Consider the following 14,053-nt stretch of genomic DNA (forward strand, 5'->3'; position numbering starts at 1 on the left):
AGACAATAGTTGGGATTTACACTCTGTTGGAATTGTAGATTAGAGGCAGATCAGGAATGGAAATGAAGATGTGGGTCACACAAATATGGCATCTAGATGATGACTGAGAACTGAGCAGAGAGGCTTATCAGAGGCTGGCAGCACCGTTGTCCTACAAAGGCTGTAGAGACAATACCAAGCTTTTTAAGGAAATGGTTCAGTAATCATGAAGAAGCCAGAAATGGTATTCTAAGCAAAGGTTTGTTATGAGATTGGCAAGTTGAAAAGAGCAAGGGATTTAAAAATGGATACAGTGAATAGCATCCTTAATCACAATAAGATGTATAGCTTGGGGAGGTAATGTAACACACTGAGGCCTGATGCCCTCAAATGCAAATGGGCATGATATATTATCAAGTAATTATGTAGATGAAGGTGATTAATAAGGAATGCCTACCAAAGATAAATTTATTATTATTTTAATACCTCTGGTGAATCTATGTTTCAGAGTTTAGAATAATCTTCCTTTCCAATCCTCTATAATCCTCTTAACCTAATTCACACTTGTCAAACAGTAAATCTCAATTTTCTGTTGGAACAATACGGCATACGTAATAGCTTAGTGAGTGTTGGACATTGAGTGAATAAAATGGATGAAGCACAACTTCAGGATAAAAGCAGTAATAATGGCTTTCAAAAATCAAATAATGTTAAATTCAGGACGCAGCTTTCGGGCACAAGTTTAAAAATATCTAATATGTGTATTTATTATAAGGAAGAAGGTAAAGAGTGACAAATAGGTGTCTCTAACATGATAAATTGTTTCACACACACACACACACACACACACACACACATATGCACATACTCTGTATTCATACAAAAAGAAAGAAAGTAGATTAAACAAGAAGTACAGAGTCACAGCATGCATGTGACAGTGTCTAGAACATCCCAAGGTCCTGTGAATATCTGAGGATCACAGGCTTTCTCTCTGCTCCTAGATCTTCTATAGTTAAAGATAATTTCGGTGTCAACTGAATGATCCGACTGCATGGCTTCTAAGGGACAGTATAAATCATGCTTTCCTGTTCTTTGCATGCCTCAATTTTTTTTAATATTAAAAAGTGGACATCTTAGATAATATATTTTAACAACATGAATATTGATTCCCACCCCCCCACCCCCTCAGGGCTTGTTGTCATTTGCTTATGTATTTGTCTTGTGACCTGAATAGACTATTTCCGTGAAGTCTATTTCCTGCTCAGTGTGAAGTGTCTGTACTCACTCACTGTGGGCTCAGCCTTGGACATGTGGACAGGACCCAGAGATGATGGAGGTTTTGGAGGGCTCCCTGTATCAGTCTCTTTCCCTGGTCTCTCTGCTAAGCTGTCTGCCACTTTTGGTATCACACTCAGCTCTTAGGCCCCCGCTAATCCTGACTGCTTACTGCTTTCAACAATCCTAGGGCATAAATTGCTCTGCAGACTAATATGATTAAACCTGGGCCCCTTTACAGGGCCTTTTTTTTTTTTTTTTTTTGCGGTACGTGGGCCTCTCACTGCTGCGGCCTCTCCCGCCGCGGAGCACAGGCTCCGGACGCGCAGGCTCAGCGGCCATGGCCCATGGGCCCAGCCGCTCCGCGGCACGTGGGATCCTCCTGGACCGGAGCACGAACCCGTGCCCCCTGCATCGGCAGGCGGACTCCCAACCACTGCGCCACCAGGGAAGCCCTCCAGGGCTGTTTTTGAGGCCAGTCCCTGGGGCTTGTTCTGACATATCTTCCCGGCTCTTTCCTTGGCTGGTTCTTTCTGGTAAACTAGCTGGACTACTGTTTAGCTCCTTGCTGTCATGGGGTGACTGGCTTCTTAATTGCTTACCACCAGAATCTCCTCTGTTTCTGAGAAAGTCTTTAGGCTTGAATCTCACTACATTCTGTCCTGAATAACAGCAATTTCTTTGGGGAGAACTTCTGATCTTCCTGTTATGTTGGCCTGTCTCTCTCTCCCCTTCAGCAAAGTGTCTGAGCCACTTCTTCAGAGCTAGGGGCTGGGACAGTGGCCTGCTTCTCCCGGGATGACATCCCAGCTCTCTGAGCTGGTCTCTGTGTGGAGGCGATCATCTGTGACCTTCTTGGCTCACCTCTCCTGCTGTGGGACCTCTGCCCTAAAAGGAACTGGAACAATGGCTATTGGAGCTGCAGCTTTCTGCACATGGGGTAGAGTCTCTGTCCTGTGGGACAGTGGGTGGAGGAGAAGAGTCCCCAACCTCTTTCCAACCTCCACAGGTTAGCAGGAATGGAACAAGAAATGGTACTATTTTTGTCTTTCAATACTGTAAGCCGTTTCCCTTCATCTCTTCTAAAAATTGAAACATTTTCTGCATAAGACAATTAGTTCTTGCTAACTATCTGTCAAGCGGGTGAACAAAAACGTCAGCCATAATTATGTTCACAGCTCCAGCTTTGGCATTTAAGTTAATCTGGAAAACACTCACTTTCCTAGGAGATATTATGTAGCCGGGACTAAGATTCAACCATGGCTCACTGTCAGGTTTTGTTCTGCTTAAGTTTTAGCTAAGAGTGTTACTTGACAACTGTGAATGTGTTGCTTTGCCCTGTGTCTACGAGAGGGAAGCTTTACAGAGCCTAACATTTGTCGGGTGAAGCTGTTATCAGAGGAATCTATTTTTAGGTCCTGTTCATAACTCCATAGTTAAGTTTTCAGGTGTTGTCATTAATATTCTGTCTCCTGTTTCCACAGAGAAGAGTTTAAGGATTGTTTCCTTAAATTGAGAAAATCAATGTGTCCCATAAATACAAGCAATATGGGGAAAATCAGCAATTTGTTCAGTTATTTACAAATGATTTATTGAATCTTTACTACATGATAGTCCATGTGCTAGGAACTGGGGATCCAGTCGTGAGTAAAATCCAGATCTGACCAGTATTCTTGATAGAGCTTATAGGCTAGTGGGCAACACAGACATTAGTAAAAAATATAACACAAAAAATAAATCTTTTTCTGGAAATATAGGAACTATGAGAGTTCACTGGTTTACATCTTCACACAAGATTTTTAAGTCCCATCTGTATCTTCCATAATAGTGTAAGATAATTTCAAATTACCCCTCTTGGTTGCTAAATTAAATTTCATATGGTAATATATGTGATGTACATACAAAATGCCTGGCATTTAGTAGGTGAGCCACAAATGTCAGTTTTCTTCCAACTCCTGGTTCCTTTGCCACAAAGGAAAGGAAAATTCTGATGTTCTATCTGAGATACTGCTTAGTTCTGGCTATTTCTAAAATTCTTCATGATGTCCAGCTTTTCAACTGAGACTCTTTCAGCTTTGTCATGAAGAGGCTAGTGTGTTACTTATATTACCCTCTGTGTTGGAAATGCCTGATGGCTTCATTTTAATGTTACTGAGACAGAGATCTTCTTTTCTCGTGCTTAAAATGAGTCCTTGTAATAGTGTTACTTAAACTGGAATTTACCCTGGAGAGTCAGTAGACATATTTTGTGGGGAGTCAGGAAGTCTTTACAATAGTTAAAATTCTATATTGAAATTGTATCTATCTGTATCTATATCTATCTTTCTACCATCATCAACATCATCATAATCTATCATCTATTAATATGTATATGTGTGTGTATCTATATCCATCTTCCTGTACGTCTTTATGTCCTAGATCATTCAGGTAACCTGAATTTGTGTTCATGATCACACTGATGCCAAAGGATCACCTAAATTTCTCAGCTTTAACTTTTAATGTATTTTCTCACCCAGGATCTATGGCTCTGTGGGTCTTTTCTATCTCTTTCTCCTTGCACTTAACTTCCTTTTATCCTGTGTTTTGTTAACTTTTGCTATGTGAGAATATTATTGCTTGGGGGGAAGATTGTGTTTGAGTGTGTGTATGTACCCTCCTGTGCACACATTTCATGTGTGGATGTTATATAAGGAACACATATTTGTTTACTGGATGGATGTGGATGTCCTTTACTTCATACTATGCTGGAGAAACATGACCGGTGGACCACACTATGGAATCTGTTAAGACTGAATAGCCTAGTCTTTGGGACATAAACTATTAAGATGGTCTGATTCAGTGTGTAGAGCAAATACCATGCAGGTTCATTTTCTCTTGAACAGAATGGATGATCTTTCCTCTTCTGTCTGATCAAGGGTGGATGTTAATCTTGAAGCTACTCTTGCACAGAGGAGAGGATGAGAGCAGGAGAGGGGATGTGGGATGAGTGGAGAAATGTCCTCTGTCTTTTGGGCTGCTGGATAGTTAGGCAGGACTCTAAGCCACAGCGACACATGAGGGCATTCCTAAGAGCAGGGGGTCATTTTTGTCCAGTTGTTGGATAGAACCAAGAAGCAGTGCAAAAGGGACCTCATGGGCTCTAGGAAGAGCCATAACTACTACCACACTCAGCAATCCCATCACCCAAAAGTTATGTTATTCCCTTTGCAGTCAAGCTCCTCCCTACCTTGACTCTGGCAATCACTGATATGCTTTTTGTCTATACATTAGTTCTGGTTTTCTTAGAATTTCACATAAGTGAAGTCATACAGAATGAACTACTTTATATTTTTTTTCTCTCACTCAGTATAATTTTTTTTTTAATTTTTTTTAATTTTTTTTTTTTTTTGCAGTACGCGGGCCTCTCACTGTTGTGGCCTCTCCCGTTGTGGAGCACAGGCTCTGGACGTGCAGGCTCAGCGGCCATGGCTCACAGGCCCAGCCACTCTGCGGCATGTGGGATCTTCCCAGACCGGGGCACGAACCCGTGTCCCCTGCATCGGCAGGCGGACTCTCAACCATCTGCGCCACCAGGGAAGCCCCCTCAGTATAATATTTTTGATATTTATCCATGTTGTTGTGGGCATAAGTAATTTACTTCTTTCTATGGCTGAGCAGTATTCTATTGTATGATTATACAGCAATTCAACAGTTGATGAATGTTTGGGTTGTTTCCAATTGTTTGTGATTATGAATAAAGCTGGTATGATTATTCCTATACAAGTCCTATGTGTACATGTTTTTATTCTGGGGGATTGTTAAGTCATATGGTAAATATCTATGAAATGTTATATGAAACTGTCAAACTATTTTCCAAAGTCGTTTTACTATTTTGAAATCCCACTAGCAGTGTATGAGAATTCAAGTTGCTCTATATCTTTGCAAATACTTGGTGTTGTTGGCATTTTACATTTTTTTCTTTTTAAACTTATTAATTATTAATTTTATTTAGTCATTCTAGTGAATATGCAGGGATATTTTGCATTTCCCTGCAAATTGTCACCAGTTGACCAGGCCAGTTGAGACTCAAGTTGTAATAATTTCAGGATGAAGAAAGGGCTGCTGTAGTATTTTGTAATCATAGGATGATGAAATGTGTAACATACGGAATACATAGAATAATGATTTTTCTCTTAAAAGTCAATATCTGGAGCAATATGCTGTGGAAGAGAGTCTTAACCACCTCTTTTCCTTTTACCACCATACACACAGTTGAGGAGAAACTGGAGCATTTTGGCCAAGAGAGATTAATTGTACATATTGTGAGTCCAACTTCATCCTTCCTGGCCATGGGATTTTGGCACTGAACCTGGGGACATCACTGTTCCTCTTGGTTGTTGCTGTCACTCTAGAATCATACTGTGAGATTTTCCTTGACTGCGGTTTCCAGGGTGTTGAAACAATAGAGATGCAGGGTCTATAATAGCTGCACTCCTTATTAAGCAATAATTTAATAGCAGAGAAAGTTGAATGGATTTTCAGCTCCCTCAAAAGAGTATATAGTTCTTGCCAGTATTTGGGGGACAGATTCTCAGAGCATTATTAAACATCATACAGAGTGCTTAGATCCGTTACTATTGTTATTTTGTAGGATTTTAGTTTAAATGAAAACCAGATTCTGTCACCTCACGAGGGTTTTAGTGGGAGTAAATATGTATCCACTCTGGGCTCATCAAGTTTTCTTCTTTATAGTTTTGTTTCATCCAACACTGGCAGGAATTAACTCCTTAGAAAACAATGTTTGGTATAGTATTACAAGTCTGACTTGGTTTAAGGCACTCTAAGAAAATATTGCTGAAAATAAGACTCCTCAGTAAGGTTTGCACTGTGAGGTTTTACATGCCAGTTTCGACAGAACTCAGATTTTGCTGTACCTTGTTCTTGCAATCTATATTCACGTGATCGGAAGCTTACCCCTCAATAGGTTTCTATAATCACCAACTGAGGGGTATTGAGAGCCCGTTCCATGCGAGCACATTGCTTGCAGTCAGCCTCATCCCTATCCTAATGAAATCTCACTGTGGAGAAATGAGCTGCCTATCTCTGAAATGGGATCCCCATTCTCCAGTACCAGGCTCACGTTTCTGCAGCCAGGCTTGGTCAAGGTTGGCAATCTGGGGAACAAGTGTAACAATAGACAGAGATTCGAGTGAGGAGGAGGGAGGGAAAACGCTGAATGAATAGACTAGAGGCATGGGAAAGCATTTGAGTTTTCCTACTATGTTTTTTTCTTTTTCTCTCTTCTATTCATCGTTCTGATTTATTTCTTAAAATTTATTTTTTAATTGAGCTATTACTGACATGTAGACTCACCTACTTGAAGTGTACACTTTGATAAGTTTTGACATAAGCATATACCCATGACATCATCACTACATTTAAGAGAGTTAACATATCTTTCACCCCAAAAGTGTCCCTGTGACCCTTTGTAATCTGTTCCCTCTGCCCCTCCTTCTTCAGGCAACCTCTGAGCTGCTTGCTTTCTGTCACTATGCATTAGTTTGTATTTTCTAAAATTTTCTATGAATGGAATCTTACAACGTGTACTCTCTTTTTTTTTAACATCTTCATTGGAGTATAATTGCTTTAAAATGGTGTGTCAGTGTCTGCTTCATAACAAAATGAATCAGTTATATGTACACCTATGTCTCCACATCTCCTCCCTCTTGCATCTCCTTCCCTCCCACCCTCCCTATCCCACCCCTCAGGTGGTCACAAAGCACCGAGCTGATCTCCCTGTACTATGCGGCTGCTTCCCACTAGCTATCTATTTTACGTTTGGTAGTGTATATATGTCCATGCTACTCTCTCACTTTGTCCCAGCTTACCCTTCCCCCTCCCCGTATCCTCAAGTCCATTCTCTAGTAGGTCTGTGTCTTTATTCCCGTGTTGCCCCTATGTTCTCCATGACCTTTTTTATTTATTTATTTATTTTAGATTCCATATATATGTGTCAGCATACAGTATTTGTTTTTCTCTTTCTGACTTACTTCACTCTGTATGACAGACTCTAGGTCCATCGACCTGACTACAAATAACTGAATTTCGTTTCCTTTTATGGCTGAGTATATTCCAATGGATATATGTGCCACATCTTCTTTATCCATTCATCTGTTGATGGACACTTAGGTTGCTTCCACATCCTGGCTATTGTAAATAGAGCTGCAATGAACATTTTGGTACATGATTATTTTTGAATTATGGTTTTCTCAAGGTATATACCCAGTAGTGGGATTGCTGGGTCATATGGTAGTCCTATTTTTAGTTTGTTAAGGAACCTCCATACTGTTCTCCATAGTGGCTGTATCAATTTACATTCTCACCAACAGTGCAAGAGGATTCCCTTTTCTCCACACCCTCTCCAGCATTTACTGTTTGTAGAATTTTTGATGATAGCCATTCTGACTGGTGTGAGATGATATCTCATTGTTGTTTTGATTTGCATTTTTGGATTGAGTTGTTTGTTTTTCTGATATTGAGCTGCATAAGCTGTTTGTAAATTTTGGAGATTAATCCTTTATCAGTTGCTTCATTTGCAAATATTTTCTCCCATTCTGAGGGTTGTCTTTTTGTCTTATTTATGGTTTCCTTTGCTGTGCAAAAGCTTTTAAGTTTCATTAGGTCCCGTTTGTATATTTTGGGTTTTATTTCCATATCTCTAGGAGGTGGGTCAAAACCGATCTTGCTGTGATTTATGTCAAAGAGTGTTCTGCCGATGTTACCTCTAAGAGGTTTATAGTCTCTGGCCGACATTTAAGTCTTTAATCCATTTTGAGTTTATTTTTGTGTATGGTCTTAGGGAGCATTGTAATTTCATTCTTCTACATGTAGCTGTCCAGTTTTCCCAGCACCACTTATTGAAGAGGCTGTCTTTTCTCCACCGTATATTCTTGCCTCCATTATCAAAGATAGTGTAACCATATGTGAGTGGGTTTATCTCTGGGCTTTCTATCCTGTTCCATTGATCTATATTTCTGTTTTTGTGCCAGTACCATACTGTCTTGATTACTTTAGCCTTTGTAGTATAGTCTGAAGACAGGGAGTCTGATTCCTCCAGCTCAGTTTTTCTTTCTCAAGATTGCTTTGGCTATTCAGGGTCTTTTGTGTTTCCAAACAAATTGTGAAATTTTTTGTTCTAGTTCTGTAAAAAATGCCATTGGTAGTTTGATAGGGATTGCATTGAATCTGTAGATTGCTTTGGGTAGTAGAGTCATTTTCACAATGTTGATTCTTCCAATCCAAGAACATGGTATATCTCTCCATCTATTTGTATCATCTTTAATTTCTTTCATCAGTTTCTTATAATTTTCTGCATACAGGTCTTTTGTCTCCTTAGGTAGGTTTATTCCTAGATATTTTATTCTTTTTCCTGAAGTGGTAAATGGCAGTGTTTTCTTAATTTCACTTTCAGATTTTTCATCATTAGTGTACAGGAATGCTAGAGATTTCGGGCATTAATTTTGTATCCTGTTATTTTACCAAATTCATTGATTAGCTCTAGTAGTTTTCTGGTAGCATCTTTAGGACTCTCTATGTATAGTATCATGTCATCAGAAAACAGTGACAGCTTTACTTCTTCTTTTCCAATTTGGATTCCTTTTATTTCTTTTTCTTCTCTGATTGCTGTGGCTAAAACTTCCAAAACTATGTTAAATAATAGTGGTGAGAGTGGGCAACCTTGTCTTGTTCCTGATCTTAGTGGAAATGGTTTCAGCTTTTCACCATTGAGGACAATGTTGGCTGTGGGTTTGTCATATATGGCCTTTATTATGTTGAAGAAATCTCCCTCTATGCCTATTTTCTGGAGGTTTTTTTTTTTTTATCATTAATGGTTGTTGAATTTTGTCGAAATCTTTCTCTGCATCTATTGAGATGATCATATGCTTTTTTTTCCCTTCAATTTGTTAATCTGGTGTATCACGTTGATTGATTTGCGTATATTGAAGAATTTTTGCATTCCTGGGATAAATCCCACGTGATCAGAGGGTATGATCCTTCTAATGTGCTGTTGGATTCTGTTTGCTAGTATTTTGTCAAGGATTTCTGCATCTGTGTTCATCAGTGATATTGGCCTGTAGTTTTCCTTTTTTGGTGACATCTTTGTCTGGTTTTGGTATCAGAGTGTTGGTGGCCTCATAGAATGAGTTTGGGAGTGTTCCTCTCTCTGCTATATTTTGGAAGAGTTTGAGAAGGATAGGTGTTACCTCTTCTCTAAATCTTTGATAGAATTCGCCAGTGAAGCCATCTGGTCCTGGGCTTTTGTTTGTTGGAAGATTTCTAATCACAGTTTCAATTTCAGTGCTTGTGATTGGTCTGTTCATATTTTCTATTTCTTCCTGGGTCAGTCTCAGAAGGTTGTGCCTTTCCAAGAATTTGTCCATTTCTTCCAGGTTATCCATTTAATTGGCATAGAGCTGCTTGTAGTAATCTCTCATAATCCTTTGTATTTCTGCAGTGTCAATTGTTACTTGTCCTTTTTCATTTGTAATTCTATTGATTTGAGCTTTCTCCCTTTTTTTTTCTTGATGAGGCTGGCTAATGGTTTATAAATTTTGTTTATCTTCTTAAATAACCAGCTTTTAGTTTTATTGATCTTTGCTATCATTTCCTTCATTTCTTTTTCATTTATTTCTGATCTGATTTTTATGATTTCTTTCCTTCTGCTAACTTTGGGTTTTTTTTTGTTCTTCTTTCTCTAATTGCTTTAGGTGTAAGATTAGGTTGTTTATTTGAGATGTTTCTTGTTTCTTAAGGTCGGATTTTATTGCTATAAACTTCCCTCTTAGAACTGCTTTTGCTGCATCCCATATGTTTTGGGTCATAGTGTTTTCATTGTCATTTGTTTCTAGGTTTTTTGATTTCTTCTTTGATTTCCTCAGTGATCTCTTGGTTATTAAGTAGTGTATTGTTTAGCCTCCATGTGTTTGTATTTTTACAGATTTTATCCTGTAATTGATATCTAGTCTCATAGCATTGTGGTCAGAAAAGATACTTGATACAATTTCAGTTTTGTTAAATTTACCAAGGCTTGATTTGTGACACAAGATATGATCTATCCTGGAGAATGTTCCATGAGCACTTGAGAAGAATGTGTATTCTGTTGTTTTTGGATGGAATGTCCTATAAATATCAATTAAGTCCATCTTGTTTAATGTATCATTTAAAGCTTGTGTTTCCTCATTTATTTTCAGTTTGGATGATCTATCCATTGGTGAAAGTGGGGTGTTAAATTCCCTACTGTGATTGTGCTACTGTCGATTTCCCCTTTTATGGTTGTTAGTATTTGCCTTATGTATTGAGGTGCTCCTATGTTGGGTGCATAAATATGTACAATTCTTATATCTTCTTCTTGGATCGATCCCTTGATCATTATGTAGTGTCATTCTTTGTCTCTTGTAATAGTTTTTATTTTAAAGTCTATTTTTTCTGACATGAGAATTGCTACTCCAGCTTTCTTTTGATTTCCATTTGCATGGAACATATTTTTCCATCCCCTCACTTTCAGTCTGAAGTGGGCCTCTCGTAGACAGCAAATATATGGGTCTTGTTTTTGTATCCATGCAGCTAGTTTATGTCTTTTGGTTGGAGCACTTAATCAATTTATATTTAAGGTAAATATCAATATGTATGTTCCTGTTACCATTTTCATAATTCTTTTGGGTTTGTTATTGTAGGTGTTTTCCTTCTCTTGTGTTTCCTTCCTAGAGAACTTTCTTTAGCATTTGTTGTAAACCTGGTATGGTGGTGCTGAATTCTCTTAGATTTGCTTGTCTGTAAAGGTTCTAATTTCTGCATCAAATCTGAATGAGATCCTTGCTGGGTAGAGTAATCTTGCTTGTAGGTTTTTCTCCTTCACCACTTTAAATATGTCCTGCCACACCGTTCTGGCTTGCAGAGTTTCTGTTGAACGATCAGCTGTTAACCTTATGGGGATTCCCTTGTGTTTTATTTGTTGTTTTTCCCTTGATGCTTTTAATATTTTTTCTTTGTATTTAATTTTTGATAGTTTGATTAATATGTGTCTTGGTGTGTTTCTCCTTGGATTTATCCTGTATGGGACTCTCTGTGCTTCCTGGACTTGATTAACTTTTTCCTTTCCCATATTAGGGAAGTTTTCAACTATAATCGCTTCAAATATTTTCTCAGTCCCTTTCTTTTTCTCTTCTTCTTCTGGGACCCCTGTAATTCAAATGTTGGTGTGTGTAATGTTGTCCCAGAAGTCTGTGAGACTGTCCTCAATTCTTTTCATTCTTTTTTCTTTATTCTGTTCTGCAGTAGTTATTTCCACTCTTTTACCTTCAGGTCGCTTATCTGTTCTTCTGCCTCAGTTATTCTGCTATTGATCAATTCCAGAGAATTTTTAATTTCATTTATTCTGTAGTTCATCTCTGTTTATTATTTAGATCTTCTAGGTCCTTGTTAAACGTTTCTTGTATTTTCTCATTCTATTTCCAAGATTTTGGATCAACCTTACTATCATTAGTCTGAATTCTTTTTCAGGTAGACTGCCTATTTCCTCTTCAATTGTTAGGTCTGGTGGGTTTTAATCTTGCTCCTTCATCTGCTGTGTGTTTCTCTGTCTCCTCATTTTGTTTAACATACTGTGTTTGAGGTGGTGGAGGAGGAAGAAGAGGAAGAAAAAGAAGGAGGAGGTGGTGGAGGAGGCGGCGGAGGAGGGGGTGATAGAGAAGGAAGAGGAGGAAGAAAAAAAGGAGGAGGTGATGGAGGAGGAAGAAGAGGAAGAAAAAGAAGGAGGAGGCAGAGACGGAGGAGGAGGAGGAGGAGGCGGTGGAAGAGGACGAAGAGGAAGAAAGAGAAGAAAGAGGCATAGGAGGAGGAGGAGGAGGAAGAGGACGAGGAGGTGGTGGAGGAGGAAGAAGAGGACGAAAAAGAAGGAGGAGGCGGTGGAGGAGGCGGAGGAGGAGGTGGTGGAGGAGGAAGAAGAGGAAGAAAAAGATGGAGGAGATGGTGGAGGAGGCGGAGGAGGAGGAGGAGGAGGTGGTGGAGGAGGAAGAAGACGACGAAAAAGAAGGAGGAGGCAGTGGAGGAGGCGGAGGAGGAGGAGGAGGTGGTGGAGGAGGAAAAAGAGGAAGAAAAAGAAGGAGGAGGTGGTGCAGGAGGCGGAGGAGGAGGGGGAGGAGGTGGTGGAGGAGGAAGAAGAGGAAGAAAAAGGTGGAGGAGGTGGTGGAGGAGGACGAAGAGCACGAAAAAAAAGGAGGAGGCGGTGGAGGAGCCGGAGGAGGAGGAGGAGGAGGTGGTGAAGGAGGAAAAAGACGACGAAAAAGAAGGAGGAGACGGTGGAGGAGGTGGAGGAGGAAGTGGTGGAGGAGGAAGAGGATGAAGAAAAAGATGGAGGAGGTGGTGGAGGAGGTGGAAGAGGAGGAGGAGGTGGTGGAGGAGGAAGAAGAGGAAGAAAAAGAAGGAGGAGGCGGTGGAGGAGGCGGAGGAGGAGGAGGAGGTGGTGGAGGAGGAAGAGGAAGAAAAAGAAGGAAGCGGTGGAGGAGGCGGAGGAGGAGGAGGAGGAGGTGGTGGAGGAGGAAGAAGAGGACGAAGAAGAAGGAGGAGGCGGTGGAGGAGGTGGAGGAGGAGGAGGAGGAGGTGGTGGAGGAGGAAGAAGAGGAAGAAAAAGAAGGTGAAGGTGGTGGAGGAGGCGGAGGAGGAGGAGGAGGAGGTGGTGGAGGAGGAAGAAGAGGAAGAAAAAGAAGGAGGAGGCGGTGGAGGAGGCGGAGGACAAGGAGGAGGTGGTGGAAGAGGAAGAAGAGGAAGAAAAACAAGGAGGAGGAGGTGGAGGAGGCGGAGGAGGAGGAGGAGGAGGTGGTGGAGGAGGAAGAAGAGGACGAAAAAGGAGGAGGCGGTGGAGGAGACGGAGAAGGAGGTGGTGGAGGAGGAAGAAGAGGAAGAAAAAGATGGAGGAGATGGTGGAGGAGGCGGAGGAGGAAGAGGTGGTGGAGGAGGAAGAAGAGGAAGAAAAAGAAGGAGGAGGCGGTGGAGGAAGCGGAGGAGGAGGAGGAGGTGGTGGAGGAGGAACAAGAGGAAGGAAAAATGGAGGAGGTGGTGGAGGAGGCAGAGGAGGAGGAGGTGGTGTAGAAGGAAGAAGAGGAAGAAAAAGAAGGAGGAGGTGGTGGAGGAGGTGGAGGAGGAGGAGGAGGTGATGGAGGAGGAAGAAGAGGAAGAAAAAGAAGGAGGAGGAGGTGGAGGAGGCGGAAGAGGAGGAGGTGGTGGAGGAGGAAGAAGAGGAAGAAAATGAAGGAGGAGGCAGTGGAGGAGGCGGAGGAGGAGGAGGTGGTGGAGGAGGAAGAAGAGGAAGAAAAAGGAGGAGATGGTTGAGGAGGTGGAGGAGAACGAGGAGGTGGTGGAGCAGGAAGAAGAGGAAGAAAAAGAAGGAAGAGGCGGTGGAGGAGGCGGAGGAGGAGGTGTTGGAGGAGGAAGAAGAGGAAGAAAAAGATGGAGGAGGCGGTGGAGCAGGCAGAGGAGGAGGAGGAGGTGGTGGAGGAGGAAGAGGAAGAAAAAGAAGCAGGCGGTGGAGGAGGCGGAGGAGGAGGAGGAGAAAGTGGTGGAGGAGGAAGAAGTGGAAGTAAAAGAACGAGGAGGCGGTGGATGAGGCGGAGGAGGAGGAGGAGGTGGTGTAGGAGGAAGAAGAGGAAGAAAAAGGAGGAGGCGGTGGAGGAGGCAGAGGAGTAGGTGGTGGAGGAGAAAGAAGAGGACGAAAATGAAGGAGGAGGCGGTGGAGGAGGCGGAGGAGGAGGAGGAGGATGTGGTG

The 14,053-nt window shown here is 41.4% G+C and overlaps 1 protein-coding gene across 1 annotated transcript in view; it reads right to left on the minus strand.

Annotated features, from left to right (window-relative positions):
• The window catches only part of LOC117199201 (lysine-specific demethylase 4D-like), a 71,559-nt gene that overhangs the window by 13,636 nt on the left and 43,870 nt on the right, over positions 1-14,053 (minus strand). The window lies entirely within an intron of this gene.

This window comes from Orcinus orca, chromosome 8 (assembly GCF_937001465.1).
Source record: "Orcinus orca chromosome 8, mOrcOrc1.1, whole genome shotgun sequence".
In the NCBI taxonomy this organism is placed as follows: domain Eukaryota; kingdom Metazoa; phylum Chordata; class Mammalia; order Artiodactyla; family Delphinidae; genus Orcinus; species Orcinus orca.